Source organism: Procambarus clarkii, chromosome 50 (assembly GCF_040958095.1).
Source record: "Procambarus clarkii isolate CNS0578487 chromosome 50, FALCON_Pclarkii_2.0, whole genome shotgun sequence".
NCBI lineage: Eukaryota > Metazoa > Arthropoda > Malacostraca > Decapoda > Cambaridae > Procambarus > Procambarus clarkii.
In genome coordinates, this window is record NC_091199.1 from 26,425,496 (window position 1) to 26,453,492 (window position 27,997).

At 45.3% G+C, this 27,997-nt stretch overlaps 1 protein-coding gene across 1 annotated transcript in view; it reads right to left on the minus strand.

Moving 5' to 3' along the window:
- Nucleotides 1-27,997, minus strand: part of LOC138351625 (ficolin-1-like) — a 228,286-nt gene that overhangs the window by 155,247 nt on the left and 45,042 nt on the right. Inside the window, exon 2 of the mRNA XM_069303623.1 lies at nucleotides 25,757-25,837. The gene's annotated coding sequence lies outside the window, so the exon portion shown is untranslated. The remainder of the gene's footprint in view (nucleotides 1-25,756; nucleotides 25,838-27,997) is intronic.

Sequence of the window (27,997 nt, forward strand, 5' to 3'; positions counted from 1 at the left end):
TGTGTAATGGGGTCGTAGAGTTATACAGGTGAGCATGCTTAGTGAGGTTTAAGCATAGGGAGGGCTAGAGTCAAGCATGCAGGCAGCACTTGGCAACACAGGACCTAGGAGACCGGGTTGACTATGTGGAAAGGTTAGGTTAGGGAGGCGTGGGAAAAAAGGGAGGGAGGGGTCGGGTGACAGTCACACGCTCATGTCTGATGGGGTAACAGCTGTCCATCACCCCAACCCATCACTCAGACTCATGTTTTTTAAAAACCACACACATTAACCAAAGGAGTTCTGTCGCCCTCTAGAGTTCTGCATGTAGCCTCTAGAGTTAGAAATAAATAAAGAATATTTATTTGGTGGGAGATGTAATGGAGATGGACTAAGTCATACTTTTACATTTCAAAATGATATTCTGGGCAGCAGAAAGATGATTTCCCTGTTACGTTACATTGTGTTACAAGGACTAAAACATTTATATTTTAAAAATGATATTTTGGACAGCAGGGAGATGATTACCTCGTTACGTCATGTTACATTACGTTACAAGGAATGATTGTAGTGTTCGGTTGTTTCAACCACATGAGAGTGGATGCAGAGTTTAATGTTGACTATTCTGTATTTAGTGATGTGTGCTGACAGTACGATGTGACACAATCTTAATCTAATTATTGTTATATTAATAACAATAACTAGATTATTGCGAAAATCGATTATCTCTGCTTATATATCTGACGTCTTTCAAAGTTTTCCAGTTTCTTTATGGGTCCAAGGTATAAAGGCGTGCATGACGTTTTCAAATTTCATTACAAAATCTTGGGTGATAGTATCTTTCAAGCCACCTATAGTATTTTTATGGAACATGATTCCCTCCTATAGTTCATAACAGGATGGTGAGATTGATATTTCATAAAAAACTTGAATAAAACTCAGTAGATGTGATCACCCCATGCAAGTTTCCCAAAGATATTGATAGGCTAGACAAAGACTGTTTATTTAACACAAGGGCTTAGAAATAAAGTAACGATGATGTACTTGAGTATTTTGAAAGTCGAATGAAGCATAATGCAGTTAAGAAACTGTTGAATGAAGCTAAACTTGTCTATTTTCACCTGTAAGGAATAATTTTAGTAAAGGAATGATGAAAGATACTGTCTGGTAAAAGTTAAACTTAATAAATTTTGTGATGGGGGAATTTAAATTACTGCATATTGGAGAGTAAACACACAAACCAAGAAGTAGGAAGGCAAAGTTGAATGATGAAGTAGAGTTGGTAAGGCAGAGAATGAGCTGCACACCTGCTACACATACTCCCCCTATCCTCACATCCCTCTATCATCATTGACAACAGCAAATCTTTCCAGATGACTACGCACAGTTACGTGGGGGGCCCTCCCACACCCCTTAGGACTATGACCAGGTCCCTTACCTGGGCGGGTGGCCACAACTGACTCATCTGCTCAGATGGCGTGGACGGTCGTAGTCCTAATTTACACTACTGGCAGTGTGCAGACTGGCGTTGGGTGGGTGATGCAAGGGTGAAACCTTAGGAGAAGTTCAAAAGGGAGTCTACAGTCTATGCGCTGCCACACTAGCTATTATTAATTATCTTGGATTATACTCTGTGGAGCACAAGTCGTGTACCTGAAATTACCGAGGGGTAACTAACACTCTAGTAGTCTTGATGAGTATAGAAAGCCAGTGGCTTATCAGTGGGCCCACATTTGTCGTGATGATTTTTTTTCAAGCTGGATTTTAAAATTAAACAGTTTTGTCGTATACAGCTTCAGCGGGTAGGCGATTCCTTGGGTTTATATCCCGAAACACACGACGAAACTACGTCGATGCTGCAACGTTCTAACAAGTTGTAACACCTTCTAACACGTTGTAACACCTTCTAACATGTTGTAACACCTTCTAACATGTTGTAACAACTGTCTAACATGTTGTAACAGCTTCTAACATGTTGTAATAACTAACAACTATCAAACATGTTGTAACACCTTCTAGCATGTTGTAACAACTGTCTAACAAGCTGTAACTCCTTCTAACAAGTTGTAACACCTTCTAACACGTTGTAACACCTTCTAACATGTTGTAACACCTTCTAAAATGTTGTAACAACTTCTAACAAGTTGCAACAGTTTCTAACACGTTGTAACACCTTCTAACAAGTTACAACACCTTCTAACACTTTGTAACACCTTCTAGCAAGCTGTAACTCCTTCTAACAAGTTGGAACACCTTCTAACACGTTGTAACATCTTCTAACATATTGTATCACTTTCTACCACATTGTAACACTTTCTAACAAGTTGTAACACTTTCTAACAAGTTGTAACACCTTCTAACACTTTGTACCACCTTCAAACAAGTTGTAATTCCTTCTAATATGTTGTAACACCTTCTAACAAGTTGTAACTCCTTCTAACATATTGTAACACCTTCTAACAAGTTGTAACACCTTCTAACACTCTGTACCACCTTCTAACAAGTTGTAACACCTTCTAACATGTTGTAACTCCTTCTAACATATTGTAACACCTTATAACAAGTTGTAACACCTTATAACAAGTTGTAACACCTTCTAACATGTTGTAACTCCTTCTAACAAGTTGTAACTCCTTCTAACAAGTTCTAACACCTTCTAACATGTTGTAACTCCTTCTAACATGTTATAACACCTTCTAACAAGTTGTATCTCTTTCTAACAAGTTGTAACTCCTTCTAACAAGTTGTAACTCCTTCTAACAAGTTGTAACTCCTTCTAACAAGTTCTAACACCTTCTAACATGTTGTAACTCCTTCTAACATGTAGTAACACCCTCTAACAAGTTGTAACTCCTTCTAACATGTTGTAACACCTTCCAACAAGTTGTAACTCCTTCTAACAAGTTGTAACTCCTTCTAACACGTTGTAACACCTTCTAACAAGTTGTAACACCTTCTAACAAGTTGTAACTCCTTCTAACAAGTTGTGACATCTTCTAACAAGTTGTAACACTTTCTACCACGTTGTAACATCTTCTAACATGTAGTAAAACCTTCTTTCAAGTTGTAACACCTTCTAACATTTGTAACACCTTCTAACATGTTGTAACACCTAACATTTTGTAACTCCTTCTAACAAGTTGTAACACCTTCTAACATTTTGTAACATCTAACATTTTGTAACACCTTCTAACATTTTGTAACACCGTCTAATATGGTGTAACACCTTCTAACATTTGTAACACCTTCTAACATGTTGTAACACCTTCTAACAAGTTGTAACACCTTCTAACATTTTGTAACACCTTCTAACATTTTGTAACACCTTCTAACAAGTTGTAACACCTTCTAACAAGTTGTAACACCTTCTAACATGTTGTAACACCTTCTAACAAGTTGTGACAACTATCTAGCAAGTTGAAACAACTAAACCGCCATAAAAACTGTATAACAAGATGTAACCACTTAGTAATGAGGTAACAATAGGGACCGTTACACTGTGTGTTTGCAGAGTGATGGATTTTGACTCCAAGTTCCTTCATTATGTTCAGTAATATGCCGCAAGGTAATGTTAATCATTTGGTTGTTGTGACGTGGGTTGTTATATCCCCCATGTAAGGTCTTGCATTTGTTACATTAAAAAGCATTTGCCAGTCTTCTGACCATTTGTGGAGTTATATGGATTTCTTCCTAAGTCCTCGATATCATTTTCACTTCCCACTTCACCATAAATTTTTGTGTCATCTGCAAAATGATGATGTGGGGACGATGAAGGAACGGGGAAGTGGGGGATGGTGGATAGGAGGGGACGGAGGAGTGAAGAATGGCGGGGATGACAAGGGGACAGGGGAATGGGAGATGGTGAAGGGGGGGGGGGAAATGGTGGGGAGGACGAAGGGACGGGGGTGTGGGGGGGGGTGATGTGGAGGACGAGGGGGACCGGAGATGATGGGAATGGTGAGTAGGATGGGGGAACAGGGGAGGGTTGCTGTGGCTCAGCAACGCGCATGCGTTGCTAAGTCACAGCAACGCGTGGCTGGGTACAGCTAGTATATACTATGAAAACAATTGGGTTGAAAATGGATCCCTGTGGTACCCTACTCACCACATTTCTCCAGTCAGATTCCTTCCCATTTAGCACAACCTTCTGTTTTCTTTGTTTTAACCATTGTTTTATTTATTCTTGTTTTATTTCATTTGATTTATTTACAAGTAATTTAATAAATAGAATACTATTTATTCCATGTGCCTGTAATTTCCTTGCTAGTCTTTCATGTGGTACCTTTTATCGAAAGCATTATCAAAGTCCATATATACTACATCTGCTGGAAGTCCTTTGTCTGAGTAGCTCATTACCGTTTCCAAAAATGTGATCTATTTTTAACATACCAAAGTTGAGTTGATATTATAAAATTGTTCACTGTGAGATGTTGGATGATTCTCTCCCTTAGGACTCTCCACATGAGCTTGCAGATGTGTGATGTCAAGCTAATCGGACGGTAGCTTTCTACTGAGCTTTCTGTCTATTTTGGAAATAGGGGTGACAGTGGAGGGTAGAAATAGCCCTAGCTATTCTATCCTTTTGAGATGTATCATATTGTCTCAATAAATGTACTTGAACTTGAAGGGGTGACATTGGCATATTTCCAATCTAGGGGAACTATCCCGTGGTCCAGAGATTTTCTGGAAAGGAGTTTCAGTGGTAGGTATAGTTCCTCTGCCAGTTCCTTTACTGTTTAGAATATAATTCTGACCACAACTGGGGTAACCAACCACTTTGGGTGGACGGTAGAGCGACGGTCTCGCTTCATGCAGGTCGGCGATCAATCCCCGACCGTCCAAGTAGTTGGGCACCGTTCATCGCCCCCCCCCCCACATCCCGTACGTCCCATCCGAAATCCTTAGCCTCATCCCTTCCCAGTGCTGTATAGTCGTGATTGCTTAGCACTCTCCTGATAGTTCCCTTCCCTTCCCCCCACCTGGGGTGTTTGAGTCTTATAGTTTGTCAGTGCTCTTCCTGGTAATGTTGTACGCTATGGGTATATCACTTAATTCGTTCTCTTCACCTTTTTCAAATATTTGTGTGGGTAATGGGATGCCACATAAACTTTCTAGTGTAAACACTGATGTTAAGTATTCATTCAGTGCTGTTGCACGTTTATCGTCCAATTCAATTTGGTTAGAGTTATCTTACCATGGTCGACCGAGTCTTTTGTTTAGTTTTTCTTCTTATAGGCATAGAACGACTTAGGAACTTTCTTTATGTTTTGAGCAAGTGGTTTTCGTAGTTTCTTTTGGCTGATCTAATTTCCTTTTTGGCTGAGTTTAATGCCTTTTATAATATCTCATAATTAGTGATGTTCATCATGGATTTATATCTCCTCCAGAGGGCGTTTAAATTATATAATTGAATCATTTTATAGTTCTACTTGTATTCGATGTTAGCTTACTGACCATAAGTTTAAGCACTTGTGGGCCGATATATTAGCAATTAAAATTGAGTAACTAGTACCCCGCTCTCCCAACTCCGGGGTGGAGGGGACGTCAACTCCGGGGAGGAGGGGACGTCAACTCAGGGGTGGACAGACGTCAACACCGGGGTGGAGGGACGTCAACTCTAGGGTGGAGAGATGTCAACTCCGGGGTGGAGGGACGTCAACTCTGGGGTGGAGGGGACGTCAACTCAGGGGTGGAGGGACGTCTACTCCGGGGTGGAGGGACGTCAACTCCGGGGTGGAGGGAGGTCAACTCAGGGGTGGAGAGACGTCAACTCCGGGGTGGAGGGACGTCAACTCAGGGGTGGAGAGACGTCAACTCCGGGGTGGATGGACGTCAACTCGGGTGGAGAGAGGTCAACTCCGGGGTGGAGGGACGTCAACTCGGGTGGAGAGACGTCAACTCAGGGGTGGAGGGACGTCGACTCTAGGGTGGAGACACGTCAATTCCGGGGTGGAGGGACGTCAACTTTGGGGTGGAGGAGACGTCAACTCCGGGGTAGAGGGACGTCTACTCCGGGGTGGAGGGATGTCAACTCCGGGGTGGAGAGCCGTCAACTCCGTGGTGGAGGGACGTCTACTCCGGGGTGGAGGGACATCAACTCCGGGGTGGAGGGAGGTCAACTCTGAGTGTGGAGGGAGGTCAACTCCGGGGTGGAGGGACGTCAACTCCGGGGTGGAGGGACGTCAACTCCGGGGTGGAGGGAGGTCAACTCCGGGGTGGAGGGAGGTCAACTCCGGGGTGGAGGGAGGTCAACTCCGGGGTGGAGGGAGGTCAACTCCGGGGTGGAGGGAGGTCAACTCCGGGGTAGAGGGAGGTCAACTCCGGGGTGGAGGGAGGTCAACTCCGGGGTGGAGGGAGGTCAACTCCGGGGTGGAGGGACGTCAACTCCGGGGTGGAGGGGACGTCTACTCCGGGGTGGAGGGACTTCAACTCCGGGTAGGAGAGACGTCAACTCCGGGGAAGAAGGGACGTCAACTCAGGGGAGCATAGACGTCAACTCCGAGGAGGAGGAGGGGACGTCAACTCTGGGGTGGAGAGACGTCAACTCCGGGGTGGAGGGACGTCAACTCTGGGGTGGAGAGACGTCAACTCCGGGGAGGAGGGGACGTCAACTCCGGGGAGGAGGGGACGTCAATTCTGGGGTGGAGGGGACGTCAACTGTGGGGTGGAGGGGACGTCAACTGTGGGGTGGAGGGACGTCAACTCCGGGGTGGAGGGAGGTCGACTCTGGGGTGGAGGGAGGTCAAGTCTGGGATGGAGGGGACGTCAACTGTGGGATGGAGGGAGGTCAACTCCGGGGTGGAGGGAGGTCAACTCCGGGGTGGAGGGAGGTCAACTCCGGGGTGGAGGGAGGTCAACTCCGGGGTGGAGGGAGGTCAACTCCGGGGTGGAGGGAGGTCAACTCCGGGGTGGAGGGAGGTCAACTCCGGGGTGGAGGGAGGTCAACTCCGGGGTAGAGGGAGGTCAACTCCGGGGTGGAGGGAGGTCAACTCCGGGGTGGAGGGAGGTCAACTCCGGGGTGGAGGGACGTCAACTCCGGGGTGGAGGGGACGTCTACTCCGGGGTGGAGGGACTTCAACTCCGGGTAGGAGAGACGTCAACTCCGGGGAAGAAGGGACGTCAACTCAGGGGAGCATAGACGTCAACTCCGAGGAGGAGGGGACGTCAACTCTGGGGTGGAGAGACGTCAACTCCGGGGTGGAGGGACGTCAACTCTGGGGTGGAGAGACGTCAACTCCGGGGAGGAGGGGACGTCAACTCCGGGGAGGAGGGGACGTCAATTCTTGGGTGGAGGGGACGTCAACTGTGGGGTGGAGGGGACGTCAACTGTGGGGTGGAGGGACGTCAACTCCGGGGTGGAGGGAGGTCGACTCTGGGGTGGAGGGAGGTCAAGTCTGGGATGGAGGGGACGTCAACTGTGGGATGGAGGGACGTCAACTCCGGGGTGGAGGGACGTCAACTCCGGGGTGGAGAGACGTCAACTCCGGGAAGGAGGGGACGTTAACTTCGGGGTGAAGGGACGTCAACTCCAGGGTGGAGGGACGTCTACTCCGGGGTGGAGGGACGTCAACTCTGGGGTGGAGGGATGTCAACTCCGGGGTGGAGGGACGTCAACTCCGGGGTGGAGGGACGTCAACTCCGGGGTGGACGGACGTCAATTCCGAGGTGGAGGGACGTCAACTCCGGGGTGGAGGGACGTCAACTCCGGGGTGGAGGGACGTCAATCTTCACATTTGGTTTGTTCCCCAGAAATGCCCACTTCGAGGCTCTGACCAACAGTTCCACTTTGTTTGCTATCATGAGCGTTTGTGAGATGCTGACGGTCTTCAACAAACAGACGAATGTTTAGTGAACAATTAAGTGCATAAACTTTGAGTAGAGAGACTGTAACAGAGCCATTGGTTAATTAAGAAGAATTACAAGAACGCCGGCAGACGCCAAGCTCGCTATGGGTTCATCAAATGAAACAACTTTCCCAGCTCAAGAGAATAGTTAAATGAATCTGGCATAATTAGACTTTGTGTACTCGGGTTCCTTTACATTTTATCAGAACGGTTATAACTGTTTTTATTTATTGATTGTTTGTATAGTGATCAATCGGTTGTATGTCATTACCATTTTCCTCATACAAAGAACACTGGTTATTTATACGGGCTTAACCACACACTCATGTACGTTAAATTTCGTACCTTTTTGATTTACGTTTAGTAAGAATTAGATGAGATTAAATATAAATAATTATTTAAGTATCAATCTTATTTTATTAATTATTTCAGTCAATTAGGACATCTCTCCCATTATATTGTGACTGAGGCCATTTAGTCACTTTGATCTATCAAAGTTAGTTTGAGAAAAACAGTGTTTGCCCCCTTAACGAGCCAGTGTCCTGCTGCATTGGATACGAATTTACCGAATTAGTTCAAATTTTGGTATCTCCTTGGGTACTGCGAAAGCAGAATACACTACGCCTTTAGCTAAAATACATCTTGTCACCTCATGAGTTTAGGATACGACTGATGTGACTAAATTCAGCAAAGGCCTAAATCATTTATTATTTGCTAATCTATGCATAATTGATTCATGTTTGTTTTACTATTCACATTTTATTTAAGTATTGAGTATTGTTACAAGGATTAGCACCACTGTGAAAGTTCTCAAGTCCTTTGTCTCTCACCTGTTGAAACTTAGATGTGTTGTTCATTGTAACTGACCTATAGCTTGCTCTATTTTATGAACTTGGTAAACTAGGATAGTGTATGCGGGAGCTACACAATGTCCCACATGTGTCTGGTCCTTCTCACATGTGTCTGGTCCTTCCCACATGTGTCTGGTCCTTCCCACATGTGTCTGGTCCTTCTCACATGTGTCTGGTCCTTCCCACATGTGTCTGGTCCTTCTGAACCTCCCACATGTGTCTGGTCCTTCTGAACCTCCCACATGTGTCTGGTCCTTCTCACATGTGTCTGATCCTTCCCACATGTGTCTGGTCCTTCTGAACCTCCCACATGTGTCTGGTCCTTCTGAACCTCCCACATGTGTCTGGTCCTTCTGAACCTCCCACATGTGTCTGGTCCTCCTGAACCTCCCACATGTGTCTGGTCCTCCTGAACCTCCCACATGTGTCTGGTCCTTCTGAACCTTCCATGTGTTCAGCCACGCACCCCTATGCCAACTGGATGAATAGTGGCACGGACAAGAAGAACCACTGTGGCGAGGTGAGTCACAGTGAGGTGGATAAGCTCAACCACGAACCGAAGAAGACGTTTACAGGGAAAAGAATTTCATGGAGGAATAAAGATGTCGCCTTCCGTACCACTACCTCACCAGCACCTCCCCTGGCATTGTTGTACCACTGCCTGACACATAGACACTCCTGGCCCAATCAGGTTGTATCCTACCTACACCAAGGTTGTTACCCAGCACCATCTGCATGTGCTCTAAGGGTAACTTAGGGGCAACAGCTACGATAGCCTTCTCAACTCCATAGTCGGCAATCAGCTGTACCTCGTGAAGTGGTAACCTGTACTCCTCTGCCACACTCCGTATTCTCACCACTCCCACAGATGATTCCATAAAATCGTTGGGAAGAATACTCCTGGCTACCATGCTTATGTCAGCACCCGTATCACGAAGAACTGCAACCTCCACTGGGTCTGACTTCCCAAACTTCCCGGTGGTCCCGAAAACGAAGGGGTGTTAGCCCATCTTCATTTCCCAACTATTCACATTGGGTCCACTATAATATGGGGTATGAACAAATACTCTCTCCTCTTCTAACATCAGTCTCATATTCCTCTGGTGCTCGTCACACTCACGGGCAAAATGACCTTATACACCACAGCTGTAGCATCGGCCGCCTCTCCTAGGCGACCACTCACCAGTCACTCTGGTGATGCCAATAGTAGACGTTCCCTGAGTCCTACTTGGACTCCCCGTCGTCGGTTCCCGGGCAGCAGCTCCTACTCCCGAGCTAGGTCCACTGCTCACAGCTTGAGGCTTCCTTCCCGCATCCCTCGAGCTCTTGAACCGATATTCTTCACTGGGCAAACTACCCTTGGGAGAGTTCCAGCCCGTCCCTGCTCCTGAACTCTTAAAGTTCCCTCCAGACATGGTGTAAGGCGATTGTCTGGGCGGTCCCTTCCTTCTAAGATGCAGTGTCTCCTCCAGGTTGGTTCGCTGTACCTTTAAGGTCCTTTATTCCTGCCTCCTTCACTCTGACCTTGAGTTCCGGAATGGAGCATGGACATGAATTTTTCCATCACAATCAACTGTTTCAGCTTCTCCATCGTCTCTACCTCTTCGGCCTTCAGCCATCGTAGAAACTTGCGCTCCATGTCACGAGCAGTCTCAGCATATGACCTTCCTGATGCCCTCGTGCAATCACGGAAGCGTTTCCTGTAAACCTCCGGGGTTAGTCTATATGAGTGGAGCACCGCTTTCTTGATTGTGTCGTATATGGCACACTCTCCTCGATGTCCAACATGTTATATGTCTCTCTGGCCTCACCAGTCAATCTACTCTGTACTAACGTGCTTCTCTCTCCTCTCGACGCAGTTGCGCCCCTAATTGCATTCGTATTATCTCCAGCTGCACGCTCTTCCGGCTACTATTGGATCCCCAACTGCTTCCACGTTCACTGCAAGTTCTAGCCACACTGGTAGGTGCTTGGGATAGCTCTACTGGGGACGGCCCACTTTGGGATGGCTCCTCTTGGCATGGCTCTACTCCCATCGTCTCCTCTCGAGCTATGTACTGTGCCATGATCTCTATCCTATGTTCCGCTACCTTAGTCGTCCTCACTCTGATCCCAAAGTTGTTTGCCACTTGTTGGAGCTGAGCTTAGGTACACTCCTCCAAAATTTTCTCATCCCCCATCCCAATAAATTTCTTTACAGTATCCTCCTACCTCTCTATAATATCGAGCATACAAGACAGCACAGACAAATTAGTGGGTGCTAATTTCAATGTTTCACTCCATTAGCGGGTTGGGTAATGCTATCACTAAATTCACTGGCAACACTGTATTCGTACCCTGGCAACACTGTCCGCGAATTTTGGCAACAATGTCCTGAACTCTGGGCAACACTGTTGCCCGACCAACGTATCCTGGCAACACTGTACCTCGATGAACGTATCCTAGCAACACTGTATTTTGACGAATGTATCCTGGCAAGGTCGCCAATTCTTGTCACGGGGGGTGGGGGGGGGGCTGGGGCTATGCTAGCATAGGGCTGCTACGGGGTTCAGGAGACAATACTCAGTCTCTCCAATCACGTGACTCCACAGATTCAACTTTGTCCCACAGAAGAGGACCAGTAATACCCACCACCACCGCCGGTCTTCGCTCCCACCACTGGGGGTGCCACTGATTCACTCTGCTAGCCCTTCTGTCAACCACGGGCAAAGTGTAATTAGCAATTCCGGCCTAGACCCATGGAGGAGTGAAGGAAGACCCAGACTTACCTTTTAACAATGACTTACCCTGAGTCTTGCCTGCCAGACAAAAAGTTCCAGGAATTCCTTTCCCACCTGCCTTCTCTGCTTGTTGCCAAAGTGTTGCTACTCCTACAGATTTGACACTGGACTGACAGCCCAAGGTTCACTTGGGGTGTGTACCAATAAATCCAAATAACTAATAATTCTAATTATTAATTATTGGATTTATTAGGTATAATAATCTTCATTGCATTTAGAAAGATAGCGACAGAGATAGGAGAAAAGAGACAGTGAGAGAGAGGAGAGAGAGAGAGAAGAGAGAGAGAGAGAGAGAGAGAGAGAGAGAGAGAGAGAGAGAGAGAGAGAGAGAGAGAGAGAGAGAGAGAGAGAGAGAGAGAGAGAGAGAGAGAGAGAGAGAGAGAGAGAGAGAGAGAGAGAGAGAGAGAGAGAGAGAGAGAGAGAAAGAGAGAGAGAGAGAGAGAGAGAGAGAGAGAGAGAGAGAGAGAGAGAGAAAGAGAGAGAGACAGAGAGAGAGACAGAGAGAGAGACAGAGACAGAGACAGAGAGAGAGAGAGAGAGAGAGAGAGAGAGAGAGAGAGAGAGAGAGAGAGAGAGAGAGAGAGAGAGAGAGAGAGAGAGAGAGAGAGAGAGAGAGAGAGAGAGAGAGAGAGAGAGAGAGAGAGAGAGAGAGAGAGAGAGAGAGAGAGAGAGAGAGAGAGAGAGATCAGTGGTATTCCATGGGCAGACTGGGGAGACGATCCTGTGAGGACTATGGCAGCCAGAGTGACTGTGACTGCCGGCACCGCCTCCCCTACCAACCGTTGACCACAGGTCTGGCAGTATCGTACTACACTCCAGGCCCCGGGCACCAACTTCCTCACACACAACATATACAACAATGCCTACCTATAGGTTCTTGGCCATTGGTTATCCTCTATAGGTTACATAGGACCTTTATCACACACAAACACATACACACACATTGGCAAGAGGCACTGAACTACAGGCCAGTTTCCCCTAACTTGCATACCATGCAAGGTGATGTAGAAGATCGTGAGGAAAAGGCTCGAATTTTAGGTCAATAGCTTTGTAACACACCACCAGCAGGGGTTCAGAGATGGTAAATCGTGCCTCACGGGTTTAATAGAATTCTATGACCAAGCAATAAAAATTAGGCAAGAAAGAGGAGGGTGGACAGACTGCATTTTCTAAAACTGTCAGGAAGCCTTTGACACAGTACCCCATAAAAGGCTGATAGAAAAGTTGGAGCAACAGGCTAGAGTAAAAGTGTAAGTGCTCCAGTGGACTAGAGAGTATCTAAGCAACAGGAAACAGCGAGTAACTATGAGGTGGGAGACATCAGAGTGGGAAGATGTCACCAGCGGAGTCAAACAGGACTCTGTACTTGGACCCATCCTGTCTCTAATTTATGTAAACGATCTTCCAGAGGGTATAGATTCATTCCTCTCAGTGTTTGCTGATGACAGAAAAATTATGAGAAGAATCAGAGATAGACAGAGATAGATGATAGATAGATGAAGATAGACAGAGACTACAGGTCGACCTGGTAAAAACTGAAGGAACGGTCTAGAAAATGGCTACAAAAGTTCAACTCAGGAAAGTGTAAAGTAATGAAATTAAGCGAAGGGAGCAGAAGGTTGAACACAAGGTGCCATCTGGGAGGTGAAATACTGTATGCGTCAAATAGAGAGAAAGATCTGGGAGTTAATATCACGCCGAACCTGTCCCCAGAGGCCCACACCAAAGGATATCATCAGTGGCATATGCTAAGTTGGCCAAAATAAAACCTGCCTTTAGAAACTTGTGTAAGGAATCGTTCAGGGCCTGTATACTACTTATAACAGACCATTCCTGGAATTTACAGCTCCAGCCTGGAATCCATTCATAGTTAAACACAAGAGAAAGTGGGAGAAGATTCAGAGGTATGCCACCAGACTCGTCCCGGAACTGAGAGGTATGAGCTACGAGGAATGGCTAAAGGAGCTGAACGTCACATCCTTGGAAAACAGAAGAGTAAGGGGAGACATGATAACCACCTACAAAATTCTCAGGGGAATTGACAGGGTAGACAAAGACAGATCATTAGCACGGGTGGAACACGAACAAGGGGACACAGGTGGAAACTTAGAACCCAAATGAGACACAGAGACATTAGAATTTTTTTTTTCAGTGTCAGAGTAGTTAACAAACGGAATGCATTAAGTAGTGATGTGGTGAAGGCTGACTCCATACACAGTTTCAAATGTAGATATGTTGGAGCCCAGTAGGCTCAGGAATCTGTACACCAGTTGATTAACAATTAAGAGGCGGGACCAAAGAGCTAGAGCTCAACCCCGAAAAGCACAACTAGGTGAGTACAACTAGATTAGTACATACACACACACACACGCACACACACACACACACACACACACACACACACACACACACACACACACACTCACACACACACACACACACACACACACACACACACACACACACACAGACTAAAATGGAAAAGGTTCAAAGGTTTGCCACCAGACTAGTACCCGAGCTGAGAGGTATGAGCTACGAGAAGAGACTACGGGAATTAAACCTCACTTCGTTGGAAGACAGAAGAGTTAGGGGGGACATGATCACCACATTCAAGATCCTCAAGGGAATTGACAGGGTTGATAAAGACAGGCTGTTTAACACAAGGGGCACACGCACTAGGGGACACAGGTGGAAACTGAGTGCCCAAATGAGCCACAGAGATATTAGAAAGAACTTTTTTAGTGTCAGAGTGGTTGACAAATGGAATGCATTAGGAAGTGATGTGGTGGAGGCTGACTCCATACACAGTTTCAAGTGTAGATATGATAGAGCCCAATAGGCTCAGGAACCTGTACACCTGTTGATTGACAGTTGAGAGGCGGGACCAAAGAGCCAGAGCTCAACCCCCGCAAGCACAACTAGGTGAGTACAACTAGGTGAGTACACACACACACACATACACACACACACACACACACACACACACATACACACACACACACAGGATAAGGCAGGACAGAGAAGGCTGGGCAGACTGCATATTTCTTGACTGCCAAAAGGCCTTTGATACAGTACCGCACATGAGACTGCTATACAAACTTGAGAGGCAGGCAGGAGTAAGCGGAAAGGCCCTTTCATGGGTGAAGAACTACCTAACAGGAAGGAGCCAGAGGGTAATGGTAAAGGGCGAGAAGTCGGACTGGCGAAAAGTAACAAGTGGAGTACCTCAAGGATCGGTGCTGGGACCAATTCTCTTTCTAATTTACGTAAATTATATGTTTACAGGAGTGGAATCATACATGTCAATGTTTGCGGATGACGCAAAATTAATGAGAAGAGTTGTGACAGACGAGGATTGTAGGATCCTCCAAGAGGACTTAAACAGGTTGCAGAGATGGTCAGGGAAATGGCTACTGGCGTTTAACACCAGTAAATGTAAAGTTATGGAAATGGGTTCAGGTGATAGAAGACCAAAAGGACAGTACACAATGAAGGGGAACTGCCTACCTGTAACAATTCGAGAAAGAGACCTGGGAGTGGATGTGACACCTAACCTAACTCCTGAGGCACATATAAATAAGATAATGACAGCAGCGTACTCTACACTGGCGAAAATTAGAACTTCATTCAGAAACCTAAATGAGGAGGCTTTTAGGGCGCTTTACACTGCCTACGTGAGACCCGTCTTAGAGTATACCGCGCCATCATGGCGCCCCCACCTGAAGAAACACATAAGGAAACTGTAGAAGGTTCAGAGGTTTGCGACGAAGCTTGTCCCAGAGTTACGAAGGGTGGGATATGAAGAGCGTCTGAAAGAACTGAACCTTACGACACTAGAGAAAAGAAGGGAGAGAGAAGATATGATAGGGACATATAAAATACTCAGGGGAATTGACAAAGTGGAAATAGATGAAATGTTCACAAGTAATAATAACAGAACGAGGGAACATGGGTGGAAACTGGAAACTCAGATGAGTCACAGAGATGTTAGGAAGTTTTCTTTCTGCGTGAGAGTAGTGGAAAAATGGAGTGCACTTGGGGAACAGGTTGTGGAAGAAAACTCTATTCATACTTTTAAAATTAGGTATGATAGGGAAATGGGACAGGAGTCATTGCTGTAAACAACCGATAGCTGGAAAGGCGGGATCCAAGAGTCAATGCTCGATCCTGCAAGCACAAATAGGTGAGTACAAATAGGTGAGTACAAGATCTGAGAAAGGACAGAAGAGAGTCAGCTTCAGGGTGATGTACTCGAACATAGATGGGATCACCAGCAAGGCAAGTGAACTACGGGAAAGAACACAAGAAGTGAACCCAGATGTAATCGGACTCACAGAAACAAAACTCTCAGGCATCATAACGAATGCAGTGTTTCCCCAGAACTACACTGTAATAAGGAAAGAGAGGGAAGGACGGGGAAGAGGTGGAGTGGCCCTACTAATGAGAAAGGAATGGAGCTTCAAGGAGATGGTCATCCCGGGCTGCAATAGTTTCAGAGACTATGTAACAGGCACCACAACATTGGGAGGACCAAAAGTAGTAGTAGTAGTTATATATAACCCTCCACCAAATAACAGAAGACCAAGGCAAGAGAATTACAACAACAACATTGCAGTTAACACTATAATTGAGAAGGCAGCCTCTACTGCCTGTAGAAATAGATCCCATCTGCTCATCATAGAAGACTTCAATCACGGAAAGATATACTGGGAGAACAAGGAACCGCATGGAGGAGAGGATACATGGAGAGCCAAACTAATGGAGGTGGCGACAAGAAACTATCTAAGCCAACATGTCAGGGAACCCACTAGGATGAGAGGAAACGATGAACCAGCGAGACTCGACCTAGTCTTCACTCTGATCGACTCCGACATAAGGAAAATCGGCTATGAGGCCCCAGTAGGAATGAGCGACCACAGTGTACTGGCGTTTGAGTATCTGGTTGAGGAAGGGTTATTGAACTCGAGGAGGGGTACTGAAAACAAAAAACTGGCATTCCAAAAGGGAAACTATGAGGTGTTAAGATAATTCCTAACAGATATAACATGGGAAACAGAGCTCAGGGAAAAGACGGCCGTAGACATGATGGACTTCATCACGCACAAGTGCAAGGAAGCAGCAAACAAGTTTGTCCCAGTCCAAAAGGAAAGTAATGAAATGAAGATGAGAAGCCCATGATTTAATCAGAGATGTGGGCTAGCTAAACAGCAAAGTAATAGGGCATGGAGGAACTATAGGAATAACATGACACTTGAGAGCAGAGAAAGATACCAGAATGCCAGGAATGAATATGTCAGGATGAGAAGAGAGGCAGAAAGACAATACGAAAATGGCATCGCAAGCAAAGCAAAGACTCAACCCAAGTTGCTGCATAGTAACATCTGGAGAAAAACAACAGTAAAGGAACAGGTAATGAATATAAGGATAGGGGCAGATTGATTCACTACAAACGACATGGAAGTGTGTGAGGAACTGAATAAAAAGTTCCAGGAGGTCTTCACCGAAGAGCAAGGAGAGATTCCAGAGATAAAAGAGGGAATAGTTAACCTGGAACCACTGGAAGAGTTTGAGATTACCAGTGGGGAAGTAAAGAAGTGTTTACTAGAGTTGCATGTGACAAAGGCTATAGGCCCAGATGGAATCTCCCCTTGGATACTAAGGTAAGGAGCAGAAGTACTGTGCCTGCCACTCTCCATAGTGTATAACAAATTACTGGAAACAGGGGAACTGCCAGAAATTTGGAAGGCAGCTTATGTAGTTCCAGTAGTTCCAATATACAAGAAAGGGGATAGGCAGGCGGCACTGAACTACAGGCCAGTGTCCCTAACCTGCATACCATGCAAGCTGACGGAGAAGATTATGCGAAGAAAGCTAGTGGAACATCTGGAGCGAAAGAACTTTGTAACACAGCATCAACATGGGTTCAGGGATAGCAAGTCCTGCCTCATAGGGCTAATTGAGTTCTACAACCAGGCAACAAAAATCAGGCAAGAAAGAGAGGGCTGGGCAGACTGCATATTTTTGGATTGTCAAAAAGCCTTTGATACAGTACCACATAAGAGGCTAGTGAGAAAGCAGGAGATGCAGGCTGGAGTGAAAGGGAAGGTACTCCGTTGGACACGGGAGTACGTAAGTAACAGAAGACAAAGAGTCACTGTGAGGGGTGAGGTCTCGGATTGGCGTGACGTCACAAGTGGAGTCCCGTAGGGGTCAGTCCTTGGACCAATACTGTTTCTGATATATGTAAATGATCTCCCAGAGGGTATAGAATCGTTTCTCTCAATGTTTGCTGGTGATGCAAAAATTATGAGGAGGATTGAAACAGAGGATGATAGTAGAAGGCTACAGGATGACCTAGACAAACTGAATGAATGGTTCAACAAATGGCTGTTAAAGTTTAACCCGAGTAAATGCAAAGTAATGAAACTAGGCGGTGGAAACAGGAGGCCAGAGACAAGATACAGAATAGCACATGAAGTACTTAATGAAACGGAAAGAGAGAAAGATCTAGGAATTGATATCACACCAAACCTGTCTCCTGAAGCCCACATCAAAAGAATTACGTCTGCGGCATAAGCAAGGCTGGCTAACATTAGAACAGCCTTCAGGAACCTGTGTAAGGAATCGTTCAGAATCTTGTACACCACATACGTAAGACCAATCCTGGAGTATGCGGCCCCAGCATGGAGTCCGCACCTTGTCAAGCACAAGACGAAGCTGGAAAAATTTCAGAGGTATGCCACTAGACTGGTCCCAGAACTAAGAGGCATGAGTTACGAGGAAAGACTGCGGGAAATACACCTTACGACACTAGAAGACAGAAGAGTGAGGGGGAGATATGATCACTACTTACAAGATCCTCAGGAGAATTGACAGGGTAAACAAGGATAAACTATTCAACACTGGCGGTACGCGAACAAGGAGACATAGGTGGAAACTGAGTACCCAAATGAGCCACAGGGACGTTAGAAAGAACTTTTCAGTGTCAGAGTAGTTAAAAGGTGGAGAGCATTAGGCAGAGATGTGGTGGAGGCTGACTCCATACACAGTTTTAAATGTAGATATAATTGAGCCCAATAGGCTCAGGAATCTGTACACCAGTTGAGAGATGGGCCCAAAGAGCCAAAGCTCAACCCCCGCAAGGACAATTAGGTGAGTACACACACACACAGGGACCCTCTCTCCCTCTCCCACTCCCTCTCTCCCACTCTCTCTCTCTCCCACTCTCTCTCTCTCTCCCACTCTCTCTCTCTCCCACTCTCTCTCTCTCCCACTCTCTCTGCCTCTCCCCCCCCCCCCTCTCTCTCTCTCTCTCTCTCTCTCTCTCTCTCTCTCTCTCTCTCTCTCTCTCTCTCTCTCTCTCTCTCTCTCTCTCTCTCTCTCTCTCTCTCTCTCTCTCTCTCTCTCTCTCTCTCTCTCTCTCTCTCCCTCCCTCCCTCTCTTTCCTTTCCCCTCCTTCTCTGCCCACACACAGACACACACACATACACACACACACAGACACACACACATACACACACACACACACACATACACACATACACACACACACACACACACATACACACACACACACACACACACACACACACACACCTCCCCCCTCTCTCCCTCTCCATCTCTCTCCCTCTCCTCTCTCTCCCTCTCTCTCTCCCTCCCGCCTCTCTCTCCATCTCCTCCTATTCTACTTTCTTCTCACTTCAGTGGAAGGGTCGGATCGCCCCCACCCACCCATTTATCTCTCCCTTTATCACTCCCTTTCTCTCTCTCTCTTTCTCTCTCTCTTCCTCTCTCTCTCTCTCCCTCCCCCATCCCGCTCTGCCCTCCTGACAAATCCTATTACGGCACAACTATAGGAACAGGGGCAAGCATGGCAGCCAGAGGTACCAGGGGAACAGGGAAGAGCCAAGGTGACGAAATGAAGGAAATGTTCACCCAGTTTCTGGAGGACATCAAGAGTGAGATGCAAGAAATGATGCAGGAAATGAAGAACGAAATAAGCAACCTGAAAAGAGAGCTGACAGCAGCAAAGAAGGAGATTAGAGCCCTCAAAGAGAATGGTATCGAGGCTGAGACTCAGAAAATCATCCAGGGAGAAGGTGGTAATAGTTTTTTAGATGAGAATGCCACAATAAAAGCAACATTTGCGGAAATACTAAAAAAAAATACTGAAGTAATGACTGCAGTGATGGAGGTGGCCATGAAAGCAGCCACCTCACAGGAGGCGGCACGCTCCACTAGCCAACTGCTGAAAAGGAACAGATCAGTGGTTGCTGTGGGTATTAAAGAGCAGGAAGTCTCTAATAGGACAGAGTGGAATGAATAGGACAAAGCAGCAGTGAATGAAGTACTAAAGGCACTAGACATGGAAGGGGCTGAGCAAAGCATTGAGAAGGTTTTCAGGCTAGGTTGGTACAACAAAGACCGAGACCGAATGATAAAGATAGTGTTTGCAAATGAGAGCACAAAGGAGAAGATCCTATCAAGGAAGTGCTCCCTAAAAAACGTGGGAAAATTAAAAAATGTATTCCTCCAGAGAGACATGACAAGGGAGGAGAGAGCCATGGCGGCAGAAGCAAGGAAGAGGCGCAGGGCGAGAGGGGAAAACCAGGAAGTCACAGCTCCCAACACAACACCCCCAGAGGCGAGGGGGGAACCCACAACCAGCTATCCAGTAATACCAGAAGGGAGGACAACCCCGCCACCCTCCTCTGCATAGAAAACCCCCCTACCCCAAACCCTCCCTGCCCCCACTCAAATGATCAGCCAAATCTCCCTCCCCCCACACCCAATCCCCACCCTTCTACCCCTCCCCTCCTCCCGAGTCCTCCCTCCCCCCCTTTCCTTCCCGTCCTCCCTCCCCTTTCACCCCATACCCTCCCTGGCCCTCCCCCTTCAATAGATCCCCGCCCCTCATCCCAGTATCCTCTGAGACCCTGTTATCCACCTCACAGGTCCTCGCACCCATGGAACAGCCTCCCCCACCAGCAGAACACTCACCAAGGAGGCGATTTGAGAAGGGACAGAAGAAAGTGAGCCACAAAGCAATGTACACTAACATAGATGGAATTACAAATATAGCAAATGAGCTTGGAGAACGGGTACTAGAGGAAAACCCAGACATAATAGCCCTCACAGAAACAAAGCTCACGAAAACGATAACAAACGCAGTGTTCCCACAGGACTATTATGTTATGAGGAAAGAGAGGGAAGGAAGAGGTGGGGGTGGTGTAGCTCTGCTGGTAAGAAAAGGCTGGGATTTTGAGGAGATGGATATTCAGGGCTGTGAAGGTTTCAGTGACTACATAGCAGGTACCATACCAAATGGAGGGAAAAAAAATATAGTCGTAGTCATATATAATCCACCACCAAATGACAGAAGACCTAGACAGGAATATGATAGAAACAACATGGCCACCATTAACATAATAGAAAGAGCAGCTTCTGTTGCTAGCAGGAATGGATCTGGACTACTTATTATGGGAGACTTCAACCATGGAAAGATAGATTGGAAGAACAGAGACCCGCATGGAGGACCAGAAACATGGAGAGCTAAGCTGCTGGACGTGGCAACAAGAAACTTTCTAAGCAAGCACATCAAAGAACCAACAAGAATGAGAGGAGAAGATGAACCAGCAATGCTTGATTTGATATTTACCCTAAATGAGTGGGATATAAGGGAAGTTAAGATGGAAGCGCCCTTGGGAATGAGTGACCACAGTGTATTGAACTTTGAGTTCAATACAGAGGTAGAGCTGTATACAGAGTCCTGGTAGAGCTAGGACTTATCTCCCCCAAAAAAGAACTAGGAATCAAAAGGCTGGCATACTGAAAGGGGAATTATGAACAGATGACAAGTTTCCTAAGTGAAATACCTTGGAACACAGACCTCAGAGATAAGTCTGTACAGGGTATGATGGACCCAAAAGTGTCAGGAGGCAGTAAACAGGTTCATCCCGGCCCAAAGGGAAAAATCCGAGAAGCAACAGAAAAATCAATGGTATAATAGGGCATGTATGGAAGCGAAGAAACTGAACAAAAGGGCGAAGAGGAACTTCCGGAATAACAGAACACTAGAAAGCAGAGAGAGATACCAGAGAACTAGGAATGAGTATGTCAGGATGAGAAGAGAAGCAGAGAAAAGTTTTGAAAATGATATAGCAAACAAAGCCGAGACCGAACCAAAGCTACACCACAGTCACATCAGAAGGAAAACAACAGTGAAAGAACAGGTATTGAAACTTCGAACAGGCGAGTACAGGTATACAGAGAATGACAGAGAGGTGTGTGAAGAACTCAACAAGAGGTTCCAGGAGGTCTTCACAATAGAACAAGGTGAGGTCACTGTGCTAGGAGAAAGGGAGGTAAACCAGGCGGCCTTGGAAGAGTTCGAAATTACGAGAGAGGAGGTCAAGAGACACCTGCTGGATCTGGATGTTAGAAAGGCTGTTGGTCCAGATGGGTTCTCACCATGGATACTGAAAGAGTGTGCAGAGGCACTTTGCTTGCCACTCTCCATAGTGTATAGTAAGTCACTGGAGACGGGAGACCTACAAGAAATATGGAAGACGGCGAATGTGGTCCCAATATACAAAAAGGGCGACAGGCAAGAGGCACTGAACTACAGGCCAGTGTCCTTGACTTGTATACCATGCAAGGTGATGGAGAAGATCGTGAGAAAAAACCTGGTAACACATCTGGAGAGAAGGGACTTCGTGACAAATCACCAACATGGGTTCAGGGAGGGTAAATCTTGCCTTACAGGCTTGATAGAATTCTACAATCAGGTGACAAACATTAAGCAAGAAAGAGAGGGCTGGGCGGACTGCATTTTCTTGGATTGTCGGAAAGCCTTTGACACAGTACCGCATAAGAGGCTGGCACATAAGCTGGAGAGACAGGTAGGTGTAGCTGGTAAGGTGCTCCAGTGGATAAGGGAGTACCTAAGCAATAGGAAGAAGAGAGTTACGGTGAGGGGGTGAGACCTCCGATTACCGTGAAGTCACCAGTGGAGTCACACAGGGGTCTGTACTCGGTCCTATCTTGTTTCTGATATATGTAAATGATCTCCCGGAGGGTATCGATTCATTTCTCTCAATGTTTGCGGACGATGCTAAAATTATGAGAAGGATTAAAACAGAAGAGGACTGTTTGAGGCTTCAAGAAGACCTAGACAAGCTGAAGGAATGGTCTAAGAAATGATTGTTAGAGTTTATCCCAACCAAATGTAATGTAATGAAGATAGGTGTAGGGAGCAGGAGGCCAGATACAAGGTATCATCTGGGAGAGAAAATTCTTCAGGAGTCAGAGAAGGAAAAAGACTTGGGGGTTGATATCACGCCAGACCTGTCTCCTGCAGCACATATCAAGCGGATAACATCAGCAGCATATGCCAGGCTGGCCAACATACGAACGGAATTCAGAAACTTGTGTAAAGAATCATTCAGAACTTTGTATACCACATATGTCAGGCCAATCCTGGAGTATGCAGCCCCAGCATGGAGTCCATATCTAGTCAAGGATAAGACTAAACTGGAAAAGGTTCAAAGGTTTGCCACCAGACTAGTACCTGAGCTGAGAGATATGAGCTATGAGGAGAGACTACGGGAATTAAACCTCACTTCGCTGGAAGACAGAGGAGTAAGGGGGGACATGATCACCACATTCAAGATTCTGAAGGGAATTAATAGGGTAGATAAAGACAGTCTATTTAACACAAGGGGAACACGCACAAGGTCTTGGAAGAGTTCAAAATTGCCCATGATTTCGGCAAATTTGGTCTCCCATGACAAATGGAATGCATTAGGGGGTGATGTGGTGGAGGCTGACTCCATACACAGTTTCAAGTGTAGATATGATAGAGCCCAATAGGCTCAGGAATCTGTACACCTGTTGATTGACGGTTGAGAGGTGGGACCAAAGAGCCAGAGCTCAACCCCCGCAAACACAACTAGGTGAGTACACACACACACACACACATCGAAGGGCATTGGTGGCTGAGTGGACAGCACGCTTGACACGTAATTTCGTTTTTTTCACAATTATACCCATGTTACCTAGCAGTAAATAGGTGCCCGGGAGTTAGACAGCTGTTATGGGCTACTTCCTGAGTGTGTGTGTGTGTGTGTGTATGTGTGTTAAAAAAATAGTAGTAGTTAGTGACAGTTGAGAGGCAGGCCAAAAGAGCAGAGCTCAACCCCCAAAAGGACAACTTGGTGAATGCAACTAGGTGACTACACACACACACACACACACACACACACACACACACACACACACACACACACACACACACATACACACACACACACACACGTCCCCTGGTTGAGAGGCGGGACCAAAGAGCCAGAGCTCAAACCCCACAAGCACAAATAGGTGAGAACAATTTGGTGAGTACACAAACAGATCCATACATCTGCGGACTACATTTATTTGGACTGTCGGAAAGCCTTTGACACAGTACCCCATATAAGGCTGATGCATAAGCTGGAAAAACAGGCAGGAGTAACTGGCAGGGCGCTCCAGTGGATAAGGGAGAATCTAAGCAATAGGAAGCAGAGAGTTACACTGAGGGGTGAGACCTCAGATTGGCGTGAAGTCACCAGTGGAGTCCTACAGGGTTCTGTAGGGCTCAAAATGATCTCCCAGAGGGTATAGACTCATTCCTCTCAATGTTTGCTGACGACGCCAAACTTATGAGAAGGATTAAGACCGGAGGACAGCTTGAGGCTTCAGGAAGACCTGGACAAGCTGCAGGAATAGTCGAACAAATGCTTGTTAGAGTTAAACCCACGCAAATGTTATGTAATGAAGATAGGTGTAGGGAGCAGGAGACCAGATACAAGGTATAGTTTGGGAGATGAAATCCTGCAAGAGTCAGAGAGAGAGAAAGACCTAGGGGTTGATATCACGCCAGACATGTCCCCTGAAGCTCATATCAGGAGGATAACATGAGCGGCATATGCGAGGTTGGCTAACATGAGAACGGCCTTTAGAAACTTGTGTAAAGAATCTCTCAAAACATTATATATCATTATATATCAAAACATCATGTCATTGGGAGACAGAAGAGTTAGAGGGGACCTGATCACCACATACAAGATTCTCAGAGGAATTAATAGGGTAGATAAAGACAGACTTTTTAACACAAGGGGCACACGCACTAGGGGACACAGGTGGAAATTGAGTGCCCAAGTGAGCCATAGAGACGTTAGAAAGAATTTTTCAGTGTCAGAGTAGTAGACAAATGGAATGCATTAGGAAGGGATGTGGTGGAGGCTGACTCCATACACAGCTTCAAGTGTAAATATGATAGAGCGCAATAGGCTCAGGAACCTGTACACCTGTTGATTGACGGTTGAGAGGCGGGGCCCAAAGAGCCAGAGCTCAACCCCCACAAGCAAAATTAGGTAAGTACAATTATGTAAGTACACGCACACACATCAGGAGAGGGGCCTAATAGCTGAGTGGACAGCGCTCTGTACTCGTAATCCAAGGGTCCGGGTTCGATCCCTGGTGATGGCAGAAATAAAATGATAATTATCTTTCACCCTGAGGCGCCTGTTATCCAGCAGTACATAGGTACCTGGGAGTTAGATAGCTGTTACAGGCTGCTTCCTGGGGGTATGTGTGTGAGTGCGGGGAAAAAAATAGTTGGTAGTTATCAACAGTTGATTGATTGAGAGTTGAGAGGCAGGCCGAAGGAGCAGAGCACATCCCCCACAAACACAACTAGGTGAATACATTCACAAAAAACACACACACCTATTTGATGTTAAAAAGACGTCTTAATATAAATAGTTACAGAGTCACTTTTCTGAGACCAAATAAAAACGTCAAACAACGTTTTATGTTTGCTGGGATGATATTGATTGTTGGCCTAGCACGACCTTGACGGATGACCAGGTACGACCTCAATGATTGAACTGGCGCAAACTTGATGACTGACCTGGCATGACACTGATTGTTGGCCTAGCACGACCTTGACGGATGACCTGGATGGATGACTTGGCATGACCTGCATTGTATACCTGGCATGACCTGAACTGTCGACCTGGCTCGACCTTTACTGTCGACCTGGCACAACCTGTACTGTCAACCTGACACGGCCTGTACTGTCAACCTGACACGGCCAGTACTGTCGACCTAACATGACCTGGATTGTCGACCTGCATGGTTGATCTCACTAAACTTGGATGGTTGACCTGGCCCGACCTGGATAGTTAACCTGGCACAACCTGGATAATTAACTTGGCACGACCTGGATGGTTAACCTGGTATTGTTTGGATGATATACTATTACCTGTCAGGTTTGATGAAGTAGACGCCATCCAGCCTCTCTCCCTGGCGGTACAGGTCAGCACAGTCCTTGGCCGTTGTCACCCTGCCAATATTAGACCATTGTAATGTTTCCTTCAATTGATGTTCATTGTTTCAACTGTAGAAAAAAATTGCTCCAGTTATTTCATATTCAAATTAGAACAAAAATGTATATATATATATATATATATATATATATATATATATATATATATATATATATATATATATATATATATATATTTATATATATATATATATATGTATATATATATATATATATATATATATATATATATATATATATATATATATATATATATATATATATATATATATACTAGCTGTACCCAGCCATGCGCTACTGTGGCTCAGCAATGCATGTGCGTAGCTGAGCCACACCAACCTTCCCCTGTCTCCCAGTCCACTCCCACCATTCCACCCACCACGTCCCCTTGTCCTCCCAACTAATAACCCCCTCCCTCCCCATCCCTTTGACCTCCCTACCATCCCCCACGCCAGCGTCCCATCGTCCTCCTATCCATTCCCCACTCCACCGTCCCCTCGTCCTCCCCCACCATCTCCCACTCTCCCGTCCTCTTGTCCTCCCTACCATTCTCCCCTCCCCATCCCATTATCCTTTCCACCATCCCCCACTCCCCTGTCCACTTGTCCTCCCATACCATTCCCCACTCCCATCCCCTCATCTTCCCTACCATTCCCCACTCCCTCGTCCGAGGCATTCTCAAATGATCTGATGTTCCCATCACTAAAATATAGCAAAAACAGTTAAAAAACGAAAAGAAAAACAATGAAAAAATTCAAAACAAACTATTCTCAAGATATGAACAGTACGGTAAACAACACAGCTCAATTCCAATTCAATGTCACTCACTATAATTAAATCAAAATGAAAATGAATCGAAATCTATGCAAATTCCATTTATCAATGAAATCTGGAACAGTGAAATATAATCGTAACATATTTATTATAGCAGTGTGTTGCTCCTACGTGCAACAGATGGCGCTGTTTAAAAAAAAACATGTTTTTACCTGTCACAGGTGTGGCATCTATTCGTATACTCACAAAATGAACGGTATGGTAAACAACACAGCCCAATTCCAACACAATGTCACACAAAATAATTTAATCAAAATGAAAATAAATTGAAATCTATGAAAATTCAATTTGTCAATGGAGTCAGAAACATTGAAATGGAATTGTAAAATATTTAGTATAGCGGTGTTGCTCTTACGTGCAACGGATGGCACTGTGTCTTAAAATAAGAATGTTTTTACCTGTCAAAGATGTGGCATCTCTACTTATACTTACGAAATGAACGGTATGGTAAGCAACGCAACTCAATTCCAACAAAATGTCAAACAAAATAATTTTATCAAAATGAAAATAAATCGAAATCTATGAAAATTCAATATGTCAAAGCAATCAGAAACATTGAAATGGAATCGTAACATAGTTTGCATAACAGGTGTTGCTATTAAATGCAACAGATGGTGCTGTTTTTTTAAAGCATGTTTTACCTGTTACAGGTGTGACATCTAGATAGAATGTATATAAAATCATTCATGTATTCGAATAGAACGTCCAACAGAGGGAGCTATTTAAAAAAAAAAAAAAAATGTATTTTCCTGTCACAGGTGAGGCATGTATGAAGTAGGTATAGAAAAACAGGCGCCTATTCGAATGCAACGTTGTGTCAAAATTACAAAGCAATCGGTAAAGAGGTTTCGAAGATTTCCCACACATGAAAAATACATGAAAAAACAGTTAAAAAAAAAATGTTTTTCTCCGTCACACACGTGACATATATATAGTATGTATATAAAACTTGGCCGGATGCAAATGGAACATTCTGTGAAAATTTCAAAGCAATCGGTGAAGAACTTTCGGAGATTATCGATTTTGAACAAACGAACATTTCTATTTATGTATATATATATATATATATATATATATATATATATATATATATATATATATATATATATATATATATATATATATATATATATATATATATATGTATATATATATATGTATATATATATATATATAATGCATATATGTGTAAACTAAAGTCTTTGAAAATGTAATAAGTTTTATGAAACGCGCTCAAGTGTCGCATCAGACTAGAAATAAAAATGAATTTTGGAGAATTGATTTTTGAATTACCACCAACAGTGAAAAGAAACGTACGAAAGA